Genomic DNA, 21176 nt, shown 5'->3' on the forward strand with positions numbered 1-21176 from the left:
CTTGAAAGATGCAGCTCCAAAAAAAAATCAACATCATGTCAAACTAACCTCTGGATCAACACCTCATCCACCAACATTTCACCCCTGCTTCACTGATATATAGTGTGTTCCATCTACAAGATAAACTGCGCTAACTCACCATGGTTCCTTCAACAACACTTTGGAAACCCATGGCTTCTATCACCTAGATGATGAACAACAGTAGATGCATTAGGATAACACCAACTGCGAGTTCATCAACAAGTTAAACAAACCATCCAGACTTTGAACTGAGCCTGTGTTCCTTCAGTCAAGTCTTTGGGTCAAAGTTCTGGAACTCCCTTCCTAACAGCTCTGCAGGTGTACTTATATCACATGATTGCAACATTACAGGAAGGCAGCTCACCAACAATTTGCACAAAACGATTAGAGATGTGCAATAAATGCTGGCCTAGTAAGCAACACCCACATCCATGAAAAAAATAAAACAACAGATATATAATCCTTAAAATTAAATAGGAAAAACATTTAATCAAATATTGAAGGTGATCTTCATCCTCAAGTGTATGAAACTTATTAGGTTCAGAATGAAAAGAAGCAAATCTCAATGAAACTTCAAATTATTTAAGTGGTTTTGAGATAGTATGAATGATTGCAGTTAAGCAATCAACAGTTAAGAAGTTGTTCATTTAGTCAATAAAGACTGCTCCTCTCATTATCCTGTATTATCCCACACTTAGCAGTTTCGACAGGGCCCTGTTCTCGGCAGTTTCAAGAGCCTCCCTCAGTCCTCGGTGATCAGTAATTGGACACGCCTCTGGTTCTCGGCAGTTAGACAGGATTCAGTGTTCAGAAGTTGGAGAAGGCCTTCATTCTTGTCAGTTGTGGCATCCCCCCTTGCTCACCAGTTGGGTAAGCTTTGGTCTTTGGCAGTAGCCAGTTTGTGAAACTAAGAAGCCATGGAACGAGCAAAAAAAAGTTACTTGTCTAACTTTGTCTCTTTTTTAAAATATATAATTTATTGAATTACATGGCGCTTTTTTTGTGGCAACTTATACGCATTTTATTATATTTTCACAAATACAAATAACAACAAATTTCTATCTATCTATCTATCAATTGTGAAAAGATTGTAAGATGCTATTACAGTTCTAAGAAAGGCATTTTGAATTTACTCTATGTAGAATTGGATAACGAACACGTTGTTCAAGGCGCCTAGTTAAGTTGCAGTATCCAGCAATATATTAAGATTTAGGCCCAGTAGCCAGTCATTTGATCTGATTGCTATTTAATTTATCAGGGTTGGCATTGTACACTTACAAGCTTAGTGTCATTGCAAGAATTCATTTTAACTCTGCGTAATTCTTAGCAACTTCACATTGTTGTGAATGGAGTGGTCACTATTTGTTTGCAAACTAATTTTATCGACATTCTAAGATTATCTTGTTGTGAGTTACACTGAAATGTCACTTTCAATCTGATATTCCTATTTTTAACTGATATCTTTTGAACCATACTTCTTTGCACTATGTCGTCAGGCCCTGAGCTCTGTCAGTCACTTGGATGTGCAGCTTATGCCTCAAAACAAAGTAGTCGGAAAAGCACAATTATTCATTTTATCAGCAGTAGCAGCAATAAAAAAATAGGAAAGGATCCCAAAAGAAAAGCTCTCAGGAAAGACCATGCAGCCGTTGGGCCAAATTGGAAAGAGTTAGATGCCGTTCTACTGTTGGTAAATTTATTATAACTGAATGCTGAAAACTTGTATAATTTTCTGTTTGTCTGCATACTGTCAGTTCCTTTAAATTGTGCCACCTCCCAGATGCAACCTTTCTCTTCTCAATGTTCATTAACTCAGATAGCAGCATTTAATGTGAGACCACTTGAAATGCAGGAAAACTTTCTGTAAACCTTGTTACCTGAGTTAATTCATCCTCCAGGCACCAGAGATATTCAAAAAATAAATTTGTTTTGCAGATTTTTTATCAACTTATTTCTTCATTTATATTGACAGAGGGATTAATTTGCATTTGGAAATGCAAAACACACTTGTGAAATCAATTAATTGTACATGATCGAAGCAGTTTAATACACCAGAATCATTAGATGTAGGTTTGCTGGTTGAGCTGGAAGGTCCACTTTCATGAAAATGAACCTCTCAGCTCAGCGAGTAAACCTACATCCAGAACCTCAACCTGATCTAAAAATCTTCTCAAAACTCATTAGAATCATTATCAGGATGCTTGTGGAGCACTGATTAGCATTTCCAAGCTATTTTTTCATCATTTTTACATTTATGGCTGTAATAAATCAGTACAAGAATTGCACCACAGTAAATAAAGCTGCCTTTCTGATTAGACATGCCAAACTACAAATTACACTATGAGTTTGCAAGGTAACCTCATAGGTGAATGGAGTCAAACTTATTGGCATGGGACTTAGTTGTATCTGGGCCTGACTTTATAGGAATAGCAAGTACTCTTCGTTCAAGATAAGTTTCATGACATTTTTCAGCCATAAGTGCCAAATGGATGATCTACCTCAGCCTCTTCCAGAGATCCCCAACATCACAGGTGTCAGTCTTTAACCAACTCAGTTCACTTCATTTAATAGGAATAAAGAGTTCAAGGCACTGAATACTGCAAAAGCTATGGGTCTTGACATTACTCCAATATCCACTGACAATGTGAGAAATTATATGTGTTGTACGCAAAAAAGAAACAGGATATATCCAACTTGGCTAATTGTCACCCTATCAATCGATTCACAATCAGAGTTCCAGAGTTGAGGTGACAATGACAATAAGGCCCTTAACACCAAGGATGTATTTGACCAACCGTGACATCAAGATGTCCAAGCAAAACAGGAGTCAATGGGAAACAAGGGAAAATTCTTCCCTGGTTACAGTCATACCTGGCACAAAAGAAATTGGTGTTGTTGTTGAAAGTCAGTCACCTCAGCTCCAGAATATCTCTGCAGGAGTTCCTCAGGGTAGTGTCCTGGACCTAATCACTTCCAGTGCTTCATAAATGATTTTCCCTCCATAATATGGTCAAGATATTCACTGATGGTAGCTCAATCTCCAGTACAACTTGCAACTCTTCAAACACTGAAACAGTCCATGTCTAAATGTAGTTTGACCTGGACAATATAAAGGTTTGGGCTGACAAGCAACTGTTAATTATTTAGAGAATATTGAGAAGCCTGGATACGGTGGACAGGAAGACAAGTTTTCTACTTTTAGGAGAGACTAAGACACAAGGACCCAGCCTCAGAGTGAAGGGACAACCTTTTGGAACTGACATAAAGAGGAAGTTCTTTGACCAGAGGGTGGTGAATCTGCAGATTTCATTGCCACAGAAAGGTGTTAAAGCCAAGTCATTGAGTGTGTTTAAGACAGATACTGTTGGATTCTGGATTGACCAGGTGGACAACCCCAGGGATTCATTTATTTTATGGTCAGTGCCTCATGCTCACATGTACAATTTACTTCTCAGTTCTGATCTGTAAGTTTCTCCCCCCAAATCACAAAATTCATCCTAAGTTTTTCCTGAAATAATTGGTGAGTAGGAATTGGAAAAAAATACAGTAAGTGTAATTTGTTAAACAAATAAGGAATTGAGGTTAATATGAGATAACACCTTGGCTGTGAAAATTTTAAAATTTTGATCTCTGAGAATGGAGGGTAGATTATGACAAGAAGAGAGTACAAAGTTACGTTTATCGGGCCAAAAATCATGGAATTGATTTTTTAACAGAATTGTCTTTCACATACATATGTACGAAATTTGATTGATCATTTCCAAATGCTGCACTTCTGAGAGGAAGCTTCATCTGCTGGGAAGAAATGTAAGGTTCAGGAGTTAGAAGCTGGTGATTAACTGAAATGGTCAGTGACCTGATGGAAATTGAAAAACCTGTTATCACGATCCAGATTGCAACATGCATATTGCAGTAAGATGCAGACTTGTTGGAATGGGGGAAGTGAGGACCAGTTGGCAGGATTGCTGTTGTGGGTGGGGTTGGTTGTCTACAGTGTGGGGTTCTTTGCCTTTTCTGGTTGGAGTGGTTTCAGAACCTGCTTCCTTGTCCTACCCACAATGGAGATTGAGCTGTTGTACAGAGGACTTGTGTTCGGACCTATGAGAAATGGAGAAGAAAATCCCATGCAACCCCCTGCCTAGACTTTGGACATTTCCCATTGATGGCTGCAGATTCAGCACTGGAGCATGTCCCCATCTCCATCCTGTTTATATAATCTTTGGTTGTATCAAGTGGCTTTGGATGTTTGAGAATTGATACATTCAGTAGCAGCCAGAGACAAGAACACTGACTTGTGCAACCTCCTCCTGGAGGCTGTCTCGCATGAATGTGTGTTCCCAAAGGACTTTTCACAATCATTTTCAGTGATTCAGTAATGTATTTTTATTAGGACAGGTTAATAACATTATTCTGACCAATTTCTTTCAGCGGGTTGGTGTGGACTTGTTGGGCCAAAGGGCCTGTTTCCACACTATAAGTAATCTAATCTAAACATCAGAGCACCACAGCACAACTTGCAGATTTGAAAAATGACATGCCTTCTATATTAATATTTTTTATTTAAACTTCCAATATATTCAAGGGAGAGTTTGTAAAGATCATGTCTTTTTGTTTTGCTGATTATGAGCAGAAAAGAGAAAAGGACTGTTTTAAAACCAAGAATTGCAGTATGTTTTGAAAGAAAGTAACCTGACACACATTGCGAACTCAGTTTACACAACTGCTGGTTCCAGCCTTCGCTGAACTGTAGTTTGCAGACAAGCTGGAGCTGAAGGAGATTCAGCATACCAAGTAGCTGATTGATCTGTGGACTAGTGACTAGTTATCAATGACAAAAGCAAAACTATCTGATTGGTTCTCAGGACGATGAACAGCTTGAGGGTGTGAATAAGGTAGAGAGAAGCCATCAGAGCTCGACCAGCTAAGGAGCTCTCTCTGTTTCTCCATAAAGCCACTTGAAGCCTGAAGAGAACCAGTTCTTATTTCCCCCAGCTGTTGCTGCAAGTAGTGACTTTATATTAATAAGAAAGAGACCTTTTATAAGTGTGAATCAGCCCCTGTGCCTCCGAGAAATGAATGTATATATCTGGAGAAAGATGTTTTCATTTCCACCTGGTTCCTGAGGTCTATTCTTGATGGACACTAGTGGAATTGCTTTGGAGGTGACAGGAATTTGAAGGGTGGCATAGGGGGAATATGAGATAATGTGGGGAGAATGCTAGGTGGATGTGGGAATGAGCTGGAAATGATCTGGTATAGAGGTATGACAGTGGATGGAGGGCATAAGTTGGCAGGGTGGAGCCATGGGAGTATGAGGGGAACTGGGGGGAGGGGGGATTTAGGTGGCAACTGTTGACATAAAGATTGTGCGGGGTGGGGTATGAAAGATGAGGGGCAAGGGTTTAATTGCTATTAAAACAAGTGTTACAAAGTGCCAGAGAGCTGAGTAGGGACAACCCAACACTCACTTGCACCCATGGAACCCTGAATTGGCAACCAAGCTTTCTGACTCAAGCAATCTGACTGAGTCACAAATATCTGGAAAATAATCTGTTCCTGTTTTTTCTCTCATTGAGCATGTGCTGATATTGATTTTGCTGCTGCCATTTAAAAGTCCACTAGATTCACGTTTGTCTCATTATTTTCCTCCACTACCATCAACATGCTCTTTCCTTAATCTTTCCTGCCTTCTGCTCTATCACAGATTTTCTCTTATCCATCCCTCCCCATTCCATTTTCTTGCCTTTATCTTTGCTGTTACATCTGTAGCTTTTTCCAGTTTTGATAAACAGTCACCAAATGTTAACTCCATTGTGCTTTGCAGAAATGCTGCCTTACCTGCTGAGTATTGCCTGCATTTTCTGCTATTATTTTGCATATACTGATATTCCTTTTCGAATTTCCCAAGTCATGACTACCAGCACACAAATTATAATTGGTGGAAATCTGTGGACATTATCCACCATATCTTTATAAAAACTAATACTGTGTGAACTCTGTGCTGAGGGGGAGCATTTTAAAGACTGTCATTAGTAGAAATAGTTGGCCATGCAGCAACACCAATACAATAACACAAAAATTTTTCACAATGATGCTGGTGCTTTTGACTTTGAAAAAAAGGTATCTCTACTATTTGCAACATATACAGTGAAGCAAATGCAGCGCCATGTGGTAAGCATAGAATGGCCAAAGGCCATAATGATTGTTTTGAGCCTTTATGACTGGTTAGCAAGGTTAGATCTCATGGAATACAGGGAGAACTAGCCATTTGGATGCAGAACTCGCTCAAATGTAGAAGACAGAGGGTGGTGGTGGAGGGTTGGTTTTCAGACTGGAGGCCTGTGACCAGTGGAGTGCCACAAGGATTGCTCCACTACTTTTTGTCATTTATACAAACAATTTGGATATGAACATAGCAGGTGCAGTTAGTAAGTTTGCAGATGTCAACAAAATTGGAGGTATAGTGAACAGCTAAAAAGGTTACCTCCGATTACAACGGGATCTTGATCAGATGGGCTGAGGAGTGGCAGATGGAGTTTAATTCAGGTAAGTGTGAGGTGCTGCATTTTGGGAAAGCAAATCTTAGCAGGACTTATACACTTAATGGTAAGGTCCTATGGAGTGTTGCTGAACAAAGAGACCTTGGAGTGCAGGTTCGTAGTTCCTTGAAAGTAGAGTTGCAGTTAGATAGGATAGTGAAGAAGGTGTTTGGTATGCTTTCCTTTATTGGTCAAAGCATTGAGTACAGGAGTTAGGAGGCCATGTTGGTTAGGCCACTTTTGGAATATTGCATATAATTCTGATCTCCTTCCTATCGGAAAGATGTTGTGAAACTTGAAAGGGTTCAGAAAAAAATTACAAGGATGTTGCCAGCGTTAGAAGTTATGAGCTCGCGGAAGAGGCTGATTGGCTGGGGCTGTTTTCCCTGGAGCGTCAAAGGCTGAGGGGTGACCTCATAGAGATTTATAAAATCATGAGGGGCATGGACAGGATAAATAGATGAAGTCTTTTCCCTGGAGTGGGGGAATACAGAACTTGAGGGCATAGGTTCAGGGTGAGAGGGGAAAGACATAAAAGGGATCTAAGGGGCAACTGTTTCATGCAGAAGGTGGTACGTGTATGGAATAAGCTGCCAGAGGAAGTGGTGGAGGCTGGTACAATTGCAATGCTTAAAAGGCAGCTGGATGGGTATATGAATCGGAAGGGTTTAAAGCGATATGGGCCAAGAGCTGGCAAATGGGACTAGATTAGGTTAGGATATCTGGCTGGCATGAATGAGTTGGACCGAAGGGTCTGTTTTCGTGCTGTATATTTCTATGACTCTACGTGACCTGCAGCAATAGAGCTTGGAGCGATTCTGGTGGTGGACACAGTAACACAGTGAAATCACTGATGCTTAACATCAAAATGGTTGTCGGCCCTCATGCTGAGATGGTGGGAAAATGGCACACATCATCTCATGTTCCAATTTCCTCTTTGCTCCTAAAACCTGATTTTGTTCTGTGTTCTACATCATTACTTTCACAGGTCATTGTAAAATAGCACACCATGTACTTACACTCTCACAAATGTATCTTCCACTCTCAGGACAAATAGTGTACAAGAACACACGGGACACAGCCAGAACCTGAACATTATTATGATTTGTGTATCCCATCGATCCTTACTCTGTGATCACTTCCTAAATGAGATTCATATAAGCAAGTCATCTACATAAATTGAAATCTATGCCCAAAGCATAGCCTTGGACAAACAGTTTCTCTGAACAATGGTTATCAGACTGGAAAGAATGCAAAATGCGAAGTAGGCTTTTCTATCTACTTCAAAAAGCACTAGATTACACACGGTCAGAACATTATGTTTAAGCTATACATATAGCATCATTTTCAACAAGTATGCATTTTTTCTGTCTTTATTTTCATTTTTTGATTTATTTTTCTGTGTTAAAATGGCGCCAGACAGTGGTGACACTACACAATACTTTTCACTGCATTTTGTAACAATATACACGACAATAAATAAATCAATGCAAACAGGGGGTCACATCCAGGTAGAATTAACAAGAAAGGATTGTAGGGGAAAGGATGAACAGCTTGGATCTCTGGGAATCACCTTAAAGAAAGCAACTTCTTGAGCAGAGATTGGTGAGAATATTATAAAGAGTAATTAAGACAAATAGCATAGCAGCATGGGGGATCATTAGTTGGAACTGCTGCCTCATAGCACCAGGAACTTGGTTTGAATTCACTTCAGTGTGGAGTTTGAACATTCTCCCTGTGTCTGCAGGTTTCCTCCTGTGGTCCAAAATGTGCAGGTTAGGTGGTTTAGCCATTGGAAATGCAGTGTTACAGGGATGGGATGGATCTAGGTGGAATGCTCTTCAGAGGATTGGTGTGGACTCAATGGGCCAAATGGCATGCTTCCACACTTGGAGCATAGGATGATAAGTAAATTTGTGATGATACAAATATTGACCAGGCACTTGACAGCAAGAATGAAGGTGTTAGGTTACAGGAGGATATAAACGGTATTTTAGATGAGCAGATTAGTGACAGATTGAATTTAACCCTGAAACATGAGAGACAATGCAATTTGGAACAAAGAACAAGACAAGATAATACTCAATGAATGGCAGGTCACTAGGAAGTACAGAGGAACAGATAGGATGCTTGTCCACAGGTCCCTGAAGGTAGCAGAGACAGGTTAATACAGTAGTTAAGAATGCAAACAGGATGGTCACCTTTTTCCGTTGTGGCATCAGTAATAAGAGCAGAAAGGTCATGTTGGAGCTGTATAGGATTTTAGTTAGGCAACAGCTGGAGCACTGTATGGTAGTCTGATCACCACAATGATGGAAGAATACCATTGCACTGGAGGGGGTGCAAGGGAGATTCATCAGGATGTTGCTTGGGCTGGAGCATTTCAGCTATGAAGAGAGGCTGGATAAGCTCAGGTTGTTTTCGTAAGAGCAGAGAAGGTTGAGAGAGCCCTGATAGAGTTGTATAAGATTATAGGGAGCATGGACAAGGTAAATAGAGAGCAATTGTTCTGATTAGTCAAAAATTCAATAAAAAAGGTACACAATTTTAAAGTGAAAGCTAGAAGATTGAGAGGGGATTTGAACAAAAAACAACCTTTACACCTAAGGAGTGGTGGGGGTCTAGAATGCATTGCCTGGGAGGGTAGTGGAGGAAGGAGGCCTCACAACTTTGAAAAATATTTGGATGAGCATTCGAGTGTCATAACATTTACAGCTATGGGCCTGGTGCAGGAAAGTTGATCTGGTGTATAGTCCTAGTGGTACAGACTTGTTATACCAAATGCCCTTCCACATTCTTATCTGCATCATTTATGAATAGCACAAACAAGGGAGCCAGTATTCATCCCTGTGGTAAGCCACTGCGTATCAGGCTCCACTCACACAAACAGCCTCTGTCATTAAGCTAATTTTAGATCCAAGCTGACAAATTAGCCTCGATCCCCTTAAGTTTACTGTATGATTCTGAGATTGAGGCAGAGAAGGAGATTTAGGGAGAGCAATAGTTGAGGTAAAGACGGAGTTGGGGGAAAGAGGGATTGGAGGTTAAGACAGGTGGGAATGGGGAATAGCTGAGGGAAGCTGAAAATGTGTTGCTGGAAAAGCACAGCAGGTCAAGCAGCATCCAAGAAGCAGGAGAATCGACATTTTGGGCATGAGCCCTTCTTCATGATAGCTGAGGGAGACAAAGTTCAGAGAGTAGAGGGGGAGGATTAGGGGAGGGGATAGCTGAGGGAGAAGAAATTTGAAGAGGGGGAGTATTTGGGGGAGGGAGATTGGGTGGGTAAGAAAGATTTGGGGGGGGGGGGGGGGAGAAGAGAAAGGTTTGCTGGAAAGAGACCTGGGGACATGATAAACTTGGAGGAGAAAAGAGATTTGTTGAAGAAACAGAATTAAACTAAGGGGGAGTTTAGAGGAGGGAATGGGGACAGAAAGGGAGACAGTGTGTGGGTGTGGAGATAATTTAGAGAGAGGGAAGTGAGTGAAAGAACAACAGTGAAAATGTTGCGGATGGAGAATGCAGCTTTAACTCTCCTGCGTTAAAGGCTGAAACGCCAGAACATGCGTTTTTCTTTTGTAGATCGATTGTGTGCTGGTAAAACGCAGGGAAAGCTGGTAGCTGGTTCACTCTGAGCAGTAAAATGTTGCTCCTCCTTTCGTATCTGTGAAGTGTAGCTGTGTCCGGAACAAAGGGCTCACTGAGGCGGACTGTCCAGCTCAGTAACATTAAGGCTGCCTACAGCAACCTGCTGCTCACTGACGGTACGTGCAACCTCCAATAGCAACTCCCATTGTTTGTAATCCCATCCCAGTACATTCACTGTCACCGCTTGAGCAAAGAATAATACATACACCGTCAAACATGCAAACGAAACAGAAGTTACTCATCCACTGCTCCTGACATTTATTTATATATATATAGAATGGATCAGGATGATTGTAAATGGTGTCTTATTATGTGGGAATCACTACGTTTTCAACTATCCACATTAAATCTTTTTTGCTAATTAAGACGTACATACAAATGTAATCAAAGAAGATAGGTAATGTTAAGCTTCGGAACCCACTTGGTGAACTGCTGGGACGTGCTAATTTTCACATGACTGATGAAAAACTGCTGAGACTGCAGATGGCCAATTAATGTTATCGAAGGGTTGACGAATGTAGTTCGACTCTTGTGTGAGCAGAGCTTTGTTAGGCCTGCAAAGAAGGATGACTTTTACAACTTTCATCTTTTAAGCTGAGCCCTTTTTTTTCATTATTTTTACTTGTTTGAAAAATGCTTCATAAATAATTATTTTTACTTGCCCATATTTACACGGTTACCTCTCACAAAGTTTATATATTGCCCTCTAAATGCATATTTTAAAAATAAGCAATGTTGCCATCATGTTTTAATTATTTGTTCAGTGGAATATGGATGTTCAGTCGCGAGGCTAGCATTTGTTGCCTGAAAGTGAGTTGCCTTCTCGAACTGCTGCAGTCCATGAGGTGTGGGTATATTCACAGTGCTATTTGAGTGAAAGAGAGAGAGAGATACAGGTTTCTGGCCAAGAGACCATGAAAGAACAGTGAAATAATTCCAAGTCAGGGCAATATGTGGCTTGGGGGAGTTTGCACTTAGTGGTATCTTCAATATCTGCTTGTCCTTCGAGGTGATATAGGCCTGGGAAACCGCTGAAGATGCCTTAGTGAGTTACTGCAGTGTATCTGTGGGTAGGATACGTAGCTGGTGTTTTGTATGGATGGGATGCCAATCAAGTGGGCTGCCTTGTCAGGGATGATGTTGAGCTTATTGAGTGTTGTTGGTGATGAACCCATTCAGACTTGCAGAATGTGAAAAGTAAAAAAGAATGACATTAGTTTGGAATTCCCTCCCTAATTGTGTTGTGACTCTACCTACAGAACATTGGACTACAGCAGTTTAATTCTTGAAACTGCCGTTTCAAGACCATCTCAAGGGCAACTAGGAATTGACAATGAATGCTGGCCTAGCCAACGACACCCACATCCCATGAGTGAATAAAAATTCTTTTGGCAAAACTATTTTATGCTTCTTTCATATTCTTGGTTTCATTGTGCTGCTTAAGAATACTTGCAGAGTTTCTGAGGTAGAGGAATCAGTAATTTTTATTTAAGATACATCTTACAGTAGTTTCAGTTTGCTTTGAGATCAGCAAGAGAGAACAAGATAATGTAATATTGTATCACTTCCTGTGATACTGTGTCATGTTGTACCAGCATATCAGACAGTCAGATCTAAGCTATTATACTGCAGCTCACAGTATTTCAGCTTATTCCCCTATATTACAGCATCTTTCAATCTTTATATACCCTGACTGACCTCTGCCATTCCCAGATTATCACATTTTTATGGCTGCTTATTTCTTGCCTAGATCAGTCAGAACCTCCTCCACATTCTTTTCTGTATATTTGGTGCAGAAAATATCATTCTTTGCAGTGCAGTCTCACCCTTTCCTCGGGCTGTTTAGCTGCTGCCATTCTACCAAGGCATTGTGCTTAAACCAAACTTTAAAATCTACACCCAGAAGTCTCAAGAGACCCTTCAAAACTGCTCATCTTTATCCTTAACTCAGGTGCATCAGCCCTAAAATTCTTATTCACTCTGAATTTCAGGGCAAGTTTTTGGGAGGGGAGGGGAGGGGAAGGGATGAGAATGGAGGCAGGCAGACAAGGCTTGCCATTTGTCCAGCATTATTCAATCCCCCAAAAGACGCAAAGCTATTGTCAATGAGAGTGGATCAATTGCAGAATTGTTACCCATCCACAAACAATGGTCGCTTAAAGTCAGTGATTAAGGATTGACCAGAATTTACTGACAGGCTTTCAGGGCCCCTAACTAGTGTTGCAAACACAGCAACTGCCTTGGGATGGAATCCCAACAACTAGCCCTGGGACCTATTCAGCAAGCCTTTGAGGCTTCTCTATAATACACCCATAGTTACTGTGGAGGATTTCATCCCTTCCTCGTGAACTCCATCCAGCTGTGACCATTCTGTTTTCAAATATTTTAAAAGTTCAGAGGGAACACCTCTCTCCTCTTTTTCAGATGGATGATTTCCCCCCACCTTACTTATCTGCAATGAAAGGCTGCAGCTTCTTCCGGGTTGAAAAAATCTCCTATTGGCTCCCCAGCTTTGAGAGTTTATCTATCATCCTTAGTTGGATGCCAAGCAACTCCTGTGATCATTAATTGCCTAGTCCCATGGTGCAAGATCAAGAATTGTAATCTACCCTGACCAAAATCTAGCTTTGTGCTTCCCATACATTCAAAATGTGGGGGACAAGAACTAAAATAGGCCATTTAGCCCCAGCAGCCAGTTGCTCTATTCGGCTGGATTAAGGCGTATCTGTACCTCTGTTTGCGACCCTTGATAAACAAAAATCAACAATCTAAGTTTTGAATTTTTCAATTGACATCGGCTCAGGAGCTTTTTGGAGGAGAGAGTTCCAGATTTCTTTGTCCATTGTGTAAAGACCTGAATCCTGAATGAACTAGTTCAAATTTTAAACTCCATCATCGAAAGAAATACTATCTCTCGATCCAACCAAGTTGCTGTGGTAGTCAGAAATGCCAAAATTAGATCACCTTTGATCATTGATATTCAGGCTGAAGCTGCATATTCTTGCCCTCACAGTTTGTTGAGCTTCAATACTGTACAACATTATCTCACTTTCCTACTCTCTTTGGCCACATTGACTCCCAAATCCACAATACACAACTACAAGACCTTCTTCCGTTCTAGTGTTATGACCTTCTCGACTACTTTATTGTTTTTCAATCTGTCCTTGCATTTCTTCATTTCTTTCCACTTTTGGATGTTTTGGCTCTAAACCTCCTGCACCAATGCAAACAGGAGACAAAGATAAATAACATGGTTTGGAATCTTGTTAAAGTAGAGGCCTTACAGCGAGATACCTGCACTGACTCATGGAATTAAGGCTTTCTCAAACTAATGTCAATTAGCCACTGGAGAGGCCATCACCAGTTAGAGGCTGGCATGGCCCACACTTCGCAGTGTCAATGCCAAATGGGCATTCAGGGTCACAGTGGTCCAAGGTGTAAGGACAGTTTTTTTGGAGGGGGCAATGGGAGAGGGTGACAGGGAATTTGGAAGCATGGACAGAGGGTGACTCCCTGCAGATGCCCCATTGTCCTATGATTAGTCGCTTGATTCCTGCAGACAATCCACATGTTTGCAATTGGGTTAATTCCATCAAATTCGGATTGAGGCTCTTAACCGAATCTTAAGTGTTTCATATCTCAATTATATCTTGTAACACCCTAAAGCAAAAGTGACAAAATATTTGAAAAATTAATAGGACTAAAGGCAAACATGTCACCAGGACCTTATAGCCCAGATCCAAATTCTTTCCAGGAAGTAATAGCAGATCGTGGAAGCATTTGGTTGAAATATTCCAGAACTCACTAGGGTCCAGTGGTGGGGGAGCAGAGGTTTTCCTGTGGATTGGAAATCTCTAAAGAGACACCTCAGTTCAAGAAGAGAGGGAAAGAGTAAGTAGGAAAAATTTAGGACAGTTTGTCTAATACCCATCATTTGGAAAATGCTAGAGTCCATTATTAAGTAGAATTAGCAGGACATTTAGGAGAGTTTAATGCAATCAAACAGACAATGATTTTGTAAAAATAAAATCGTGTTAGACACATTTGCCCATGGTCTTTGAGGATATAATATTCAAAACTAATTAGATGGAACCTGTAGATGTAGCGCATTTAGATTTTCAGTCGGCATTTGATTGGGTGCCTTCCATTATTTGCTATCTGTACTAATGACATGGAAGAGGGTACAGACTGTCAAGTATATAGCTAGGGGAAAGTGAGGGCTGCAGATGCTGGAGATTAGAGTCGAGAGTGTGGTGCTTGAAAAGCGCAACAGGTCATCCGAGGAGCAGGAGATTCAACATTTCGGGCATGAGTCATTCTCCTGCTTCTCTGATGCTGCCTGACCTGCTGTGCTTTTCTAGCACCACACTCTCGACTGTCATGTTTGTAAATCTGCTGATGATACAAAAATATGTGGGAGGGCGTGTTATAATGAGGATTTTAGGAATCTGCAGGGGGATTTAGATATTGGTGAATGTGCAAAACTTGGCAAAATTAAAATCTGGGCTACTTTCTTGAGGGGGTGTGGGAACGTTTTAAGTGGGAAAGTGTGAGTTTCATGCTCTTTGATAGCAAAAGGCAGACTGTTATTTAAAAAAAGAGAGACTCCAAAATGTGCAGCACAGAGTGAATTAGCTGTTCGTATACAAGAAAAAAAAACAGCATGCAGATGCAGCTAATGATTAACCAGGCCATTGGTTTTTACTGCTGAAGGTTGGACTCTAAAAATAGGGAAATCTTAATCCAGCTGTACAGGATGTTGGTGTGGCTTCATCTGGAGTACTGTGCACAGTTTTGGTCCCCTTATTTAAGGAAGGATATACTGTCAGGCAGTTCAAAAGAGGTTCATTAGGCTGATTGCTGACATGGGAGGGTTGACTTTATCAAGAATGACTAAATAGATTAGGTGTTTATTCATTAGAGTTCAGGGGAACGAGGGGTGATCTTATTGAAATGTACAAGATTCTGAAGGGACTTAACAGGGTAGATATTGAGAAGATGTTTCCAAGAAGATGTTGGCCTTGACCTAGGGGATATAGTTACAGAATAATGTCAGATACATTAGGGACATTTAAGGGACTCTTGGATAGGTATGTGGAAGTGAGTACAATGAAGGGTATGTAGGTTAGTCTGATCTTAGAGTAGGATAGAAGGCCGGCACAACATCGAGGGCTGAAGGGCTGCACTGTTCTGTGTTCTATGTAATAAAGGGACTCATTTAAAACTGAGACAAAGAATTTAATCTCCAAAAAGATAATGAATGTCTGAAATTGGAGAATTAACGAGGCTATATCAGTGAAAGTATTTAAAGAGGAGGTTGTTATGGACCAGGCCACACCCCCTCAAGAAAGTAGCCCAGATTTTAACTTTGCTAGTTGTTTTAAGCAAGTGTAACATGGATATTCCAAGAGGGATGCAATTAGTCAAATCATGTCATTTTAAACAAAACAATTTATTTACAATACCAAATGGAACACAAACAAAAGAGAACAGGATACTGAATAACTTAACCTATCTGAAAACCCAACAGATCATCCCAACTTAATGAAGCTGTTCCAAATACTTGCAACAATCCTCATAAACACCCCTTGGCACAAAAGGTAAAATCAAACACAGGGTCTTACAGGAGAGAAGTGAGACAGAGAGGAGGATCAGACTGGACCTGCTTCTTTGAGTACAGCAGCTTTTTCAACACTACTGCTTAAAAACCAAGCCAAACAAGGGAAAAGCTGAGCTGGGAGACTTGGCCATTCCTCCCTCATTGTACGTATTTCTTTTCAAAAGCTTGAAAGACTGTTGTCTATAATCAAACTGGCCTTAAAACCGTTAACCTTAGACTTTTTGGAGTTGTGTTTTTTACAACCTCTCTGGAAAAAAACCAAGAACAGCATTACCTTGTTGAAGGAGCAGCTTCATTACAAGGTAAATAGATTCCTGAACTATTGAAGAGTTGTGCTGAATTGGCATAAAAGAAGAGTTGAGGCCTAGGGCAGATCAGCCATGATCTTATTGACTGGCTGGGCAAGCCTGAGGAGCTGAATTTGTGCCAACTTGTGCTTTTATTTCTTATGTTTGTAATTGGCTACTTAAGGTGGGATGGGGAGGCTGACCACAGACTGTAGAGGTTTAAAGAGGCAGCTTATCCCATCTTATCGGTAATAAGGACAAGCAATACATCCTGGTCCAGTCAGTGATGTAAATTTATTTTGTAAATAAATTTGTTGCTTTTGTCACCCTCCAAAATCTTAAAACTCTGACATCTGGAATGTGAAATTCCTATATTTAAAAATAATCTTTTCATTACTTTATTAATGTCAACCTTCCTGCTCATTATAAATTCCTTTCACCATACACTTGAGACAATTATGCAACTGTACAATGTGACCCCTGGGTGGCACTGTAATATCTCTTCCACACATATTGTGTAAGATCCTTTAGGAAACTATTTTCAGTGAGGTTTTTTATTCACCATTTTTTCTCAGTAATTAATATTTCTAATATCCAAATTAAGGGTCCAAGCAAACTGACAATTCAAAGCAGTACACATATCGCAGCACAATGATGTGAATTGATTGTCATTTAATGCCTTCATTAAAGTTTTGCTTGTCCCTTGTCAAAAACCTGGGCTTGAACTTGGACCTATTTGCTCTGGGGGTGAGTTACATTTCAATTGTGCATTATGAACATGTACAGAACATTTTCTAATATCCATGAATCAGTTGTGCAAATGGAATACTTATCGTTATCTCCTGACAGTTTCAGCTATTTTTAAAATCCAGTCCAGACGAAAAAACATTTTTATAGTGCCTTTTGCCAGTTCAGGACATCCTAGAATATGATCCAGCCAATGATGTAGGTTAAGGGACTGTGTTGTTCTTCAAGTTGTGCTAGGAGAGCATTGACGTTCATTTCAGGGGACATGCAAGACCTTAACATAGCAAATAGCTTATCAGAAGGACAACACGTGATGGTGTAGCACTCCCTTGGCAGTGCCCTGTCAGCCAAGATTAGCAGCTTGTTTCTGGAGTGATGCTCAACCTCAGAACTTTCTGAACCATGGGCATCAGTGTTGAAGGCAGTCTTTTGTTTTCAGAGAGGGCATGGGTGCTCTGATAGCCCTTTATAGTGGTCACATAATGTTAGTTTAAAAGAAATTCTGTATCAAGTGAGGGGGCACAGTTGGGTTTGAGGGTCGTAGAGATGGTTGCTCTTAATATTTCACGTAGATGTTGATCTTGAAGGGAGGTACAACAGAAACATGTTCGCCATAATTACATTTTGTTGATTATAATTGTTGTATGCTCATAAATTTAGTTTTCAAGGAGTCAACAGTGTTAATCAGGATAAGGTTTTTCCAGAGCTGCATTGGTCATATGCGGTTGCGTTATATTCAATTATTCAGCATACAAGCTGAAAGCAATTAGCAGGTTAGAAATCCTGTATATGCCCTTTTCATAAATCTGATGCATTAATTCTTGACTTATGACTAATAGATATATCTTGAGTAAATAGTTACAAACATATTGAGACAGACAAGATAAAACGTAACATTTTAAAACTTCAAATCTAATTCTAAGTATCAATTCTATGTCTGGGCGACATAATTTATCAGATATGAAAAAATACGCATGGAACATTACGAAACAGTGACACTGTTTGAAGGTCCCATTCAATTTTATAGAGTCATAGAATCATTGAGGTGTACAGAATGGAAACAGACACTTCAGTCCGACTCATCCATGCCGACCAGATATCCGAACCTAGACTTTGGCCCATATTCCTTGAAACACTTCCTATTCACATACCCATCCAGATGCCTTTTAAATGCTGTAATTGTACCAGCCTTTACTGTAGGTTCCATGCCAACTGAGGTGCTACAGACTTTTGAGACAGTTCAAAACTTCAGAAATTGTTTGCTGCTGTGATATTATGACATGGTTGAGGTCTGACATGTTAAGAAATATATTGTTTAAAAATGAATCATGTAATTGTCTCCAACTTTCTCTTGAGCTATTGAAATCCACATTGTCTTGATTTAAACTCCTTCATAGATAGCAGATAATGACCCTACACTGAATGCTGTCAGGGTCTGTTGGTTTAATAAAACGTTGCACTCATTTGCAACTTCTCCTGAACCATATCCCGGTAAAATTTTAGATTGTTTTTCTCCTCCTGCTCCGACTGCTCACAAAATAAAAGTATATGAAAGAAAAACTATATGCACATGTTATGCCTGTTTTTGATGCTGCATCAGAGTTGATTATCCTTGCTCACACTTGGTGCACTGAATGCCATCTTTAACATTTAATAATGGGGTGACTATTCTAATTCATTCAGAATCAACACTGTACCGAACTCAAATCCCCTTGTTGCTGACTGAATCAACCAAAGGGGCACAACCTATACCACATGCTTGTATCTAAACCTTACTGAGAAGACTCTTCCCTTGTTTTCTCCCCACAACGTTTCTGATCACTGGAACCACTGGAACTAACTACAAATTATTTTCCTAGAGAGAAACAAAATTGGAAAGAGATTCATATTACTTGGTTGTTACTCCATAACAGAGAGGAGTTTGTAGATGACAGGCAGAGAATAGATGATGGAGTGGTGCATCTGGAATATTACATGTACAATCATATACCTCCCACAGTGAAGGTAATCCTTCATTAATAGCAAATGCTCAAGGTGGGCGGAAGTTCTTTGCAATGTGTGGGAGTGGGATGGGAGAGGTGAGTGTGCATTTACAAGTACACTCAATGGAGAAACTCAAGGGAGTCCATGTCAAACACCAATAAATTGCATCGATACTATGTTCAGCTTCTCCTCCCTTGAAGACAGCAATATTGCTCACTGACTCCTGGGTCTCATGTCAGCAAGCTTCCAGAAATGTCAAGAGCTGGAGCAAATTATGCATTGAAGAGCAGCTCCTGTAGTGGTGTGATGACTTTTCTGCACTTCCTTTGTGAGGGGGTTCAGGACTGATTGGGCCTAAGCGTTCTTGGGATCTCCTGCATAGATGTACCCTCCTCACATGACCTGCTAGAGCTGATTAAATGCCTGAGTGAAGGAGAGTGACAATGCCCCCTTGGCGTCTCCTGGAATTAACCCTCCAGGGCAGCTTCCTAGCACTTCCAATCACTGTTGGTGTGCAATAGTCTGTTCCTGAATGCTTTGAGGAAAAAGGGGGCACCTGGAGTGAAGATGAAATACCTCAAACCCCTCCCACCTAGCCATTATGCAGTGCATCCATTAGCACAGCGGGTGACTGCAGGCATATCAGGCAGCTGTTCAGTGTTCTGCTCTAACTGAAACACATCTCGATGGAGATAGCCAGGCACTGGTATATAACAATCATAAGGTCGAGTGAACTCGGCTAGAATCCTCTACCTTTTTCTCTCGTCTAACATGGACCTCGGTTTCTCTGCCATCTGTTGTATTGCCTGTCTGTGCCTCTCCAGCAGATTTCTTCTGGCCGAATCCAGTGGTTCATCATCTTCATGAGGCCCTGCAGATGCATGATCATCATGAGAGGGGCTCCTGCTGCTGTCCCTAGGAAATTGGATCTAAAGTCGGCAATCCAAACCAGTCTGGAGGATCACCTTACTGACATTACACACTGCCAAACTGTTTACATTGTGATCACAGATACTACTGTCATTTGAAATGAATCACCTTGAGTCGGAAACCTTTTCCAGAAATCCACTACTTTCAGGGGACAGAAGATCTCACATCCAACCTACCCAAACGCAGCTTATGAACTCCCAATCCCTTGCCCCTTTCCAGCCTTTTGAATTGAAATAATTGCCAGTTCTAACAATAATCAGCAAACAAAATCCAACTATTTCATTAATTTACAAAACTCTTGTCGCATCCCTCTTCAGTCAATTCCTAAATATTTGGCTCATTGAGCCTATCTTGGTAACTAAAATATTTTAAACTGAAAATTTGTATCAATCCTCAAAGGTGCTCAATGTTATTCTGGTATTCAGTCACATCAGGTTATGATATATTTTACTTCACGATGGCAAAGTGAATGTTCTCTGATTAGTGTTCATATTATTCACTAGGCTTGAAAGCAAGGCTGTGAATAAAAATTGGCTTTTTCCAAATTTTGAAAATGTGGATAAAATCATCTCCATTTGGAAAAAAAAATGTGAAAACCAGACAAGGCTAAACACAAAATGTTTCTGCTGACAGCAATAGTTACTTTACTTTTTTTGTTCATTATAGCAATGCATGTTGACACTGTTGAGCAGACTAATCTTAAAGTGAAATCAGAATGAGTTCATGACCAAATTGGATGCTATATTAAGAAATGGTAATTTGAACTGGTATATGAGATGTCTAATTTGCTGGGATATATAATCGAATCTCATGAACTGAGGACAAATATTGATCTGGTTAGGAAATTAGCTGAGTGACAGGAAACAGGCAAAACAACTAATAAGACTGACAACTAGTGACTTAGGGGTACTCTGAAAGCATCTGTGTTCATTTTTATTTTAAATGATGGGATAGAAAGCCATATGTCCACATTTGCAGATGGAGCAGAAAGAGGTAACTTTGTATGCAGAGTAGATGAAAGCATAAAATTACAAAGAGATATTAATTGACTCGTGAATGAACAAAACTTGATCACATGGATTCCAGAGTCAACAAGTGTTATGTCACTCTTTTTAAATCCGAGGAGGATAAAACAGGGTAATTTCTAAATTGTGAGAAGCTAGGAACAATGGAGCTTCAGAGAAGAGTTTGTGGTCTAGGTAAGCAAATCATAAAAATGTCATGAACATGTACAGAAAATAAGCAGAAAAGATGAATGAATCTTATCCTTTGCATTTCAAGGGTTCGAATACAATAGAGTAGAAGACATGTTCCAGCTTTACAAAGCCCTGGTTAGACCACATCTGGAGTATTGTGAGCAGTTCTGGCTACCGAAAGTCAGGAAAGATATATGGGCCTTGAAAG

At 40.3% G+C, this 21176-nt stretch overlaps 1 protein-coding gene across 2 annotated transcripts in view; it reads left to right on the forward strand.

The window, feature by feature from the left end:
* The first annotated feature begins 870 nt into the window (after window positions 1-870).
* plgrkt (plasminogen receptor, C-terminal lysine transmembrane protein) overlaps window positions 871-21176 on the forward strand; it is an 87281-nt gene continuing 66975 nt past the window's right edge. The window contains exon 1 of one of the 2 annotated variants that reach the window (XM_072587465.1): window positions 871-891. The gene's annotated coding sequence lies outside the window, so the exon portion shown is untranslated. Of the gene's footprint in view, window positions 892-10152; window positions 10322-21176 lie in introns of those variants that run through there. The other variant, XM_072587455.1, reaches the window with a different exon arrangement.

The sequence above is a fragment of the Chiloscyllium punctatum genome, chromosome 2 (genome assembly GCF_047496795.1).
Source record: "Chiloscyllium punctatum isolate Juve2018m chromosome 2, sChiPun1.3, whole genome shotgun sequence".
NCBI lineage: Eukaryota > Metazoa > Chordata > Chondrichthyes > Orectolobiformes > Hemiscylliidae > Chiloscyllium > Chiloscyllium punctatum.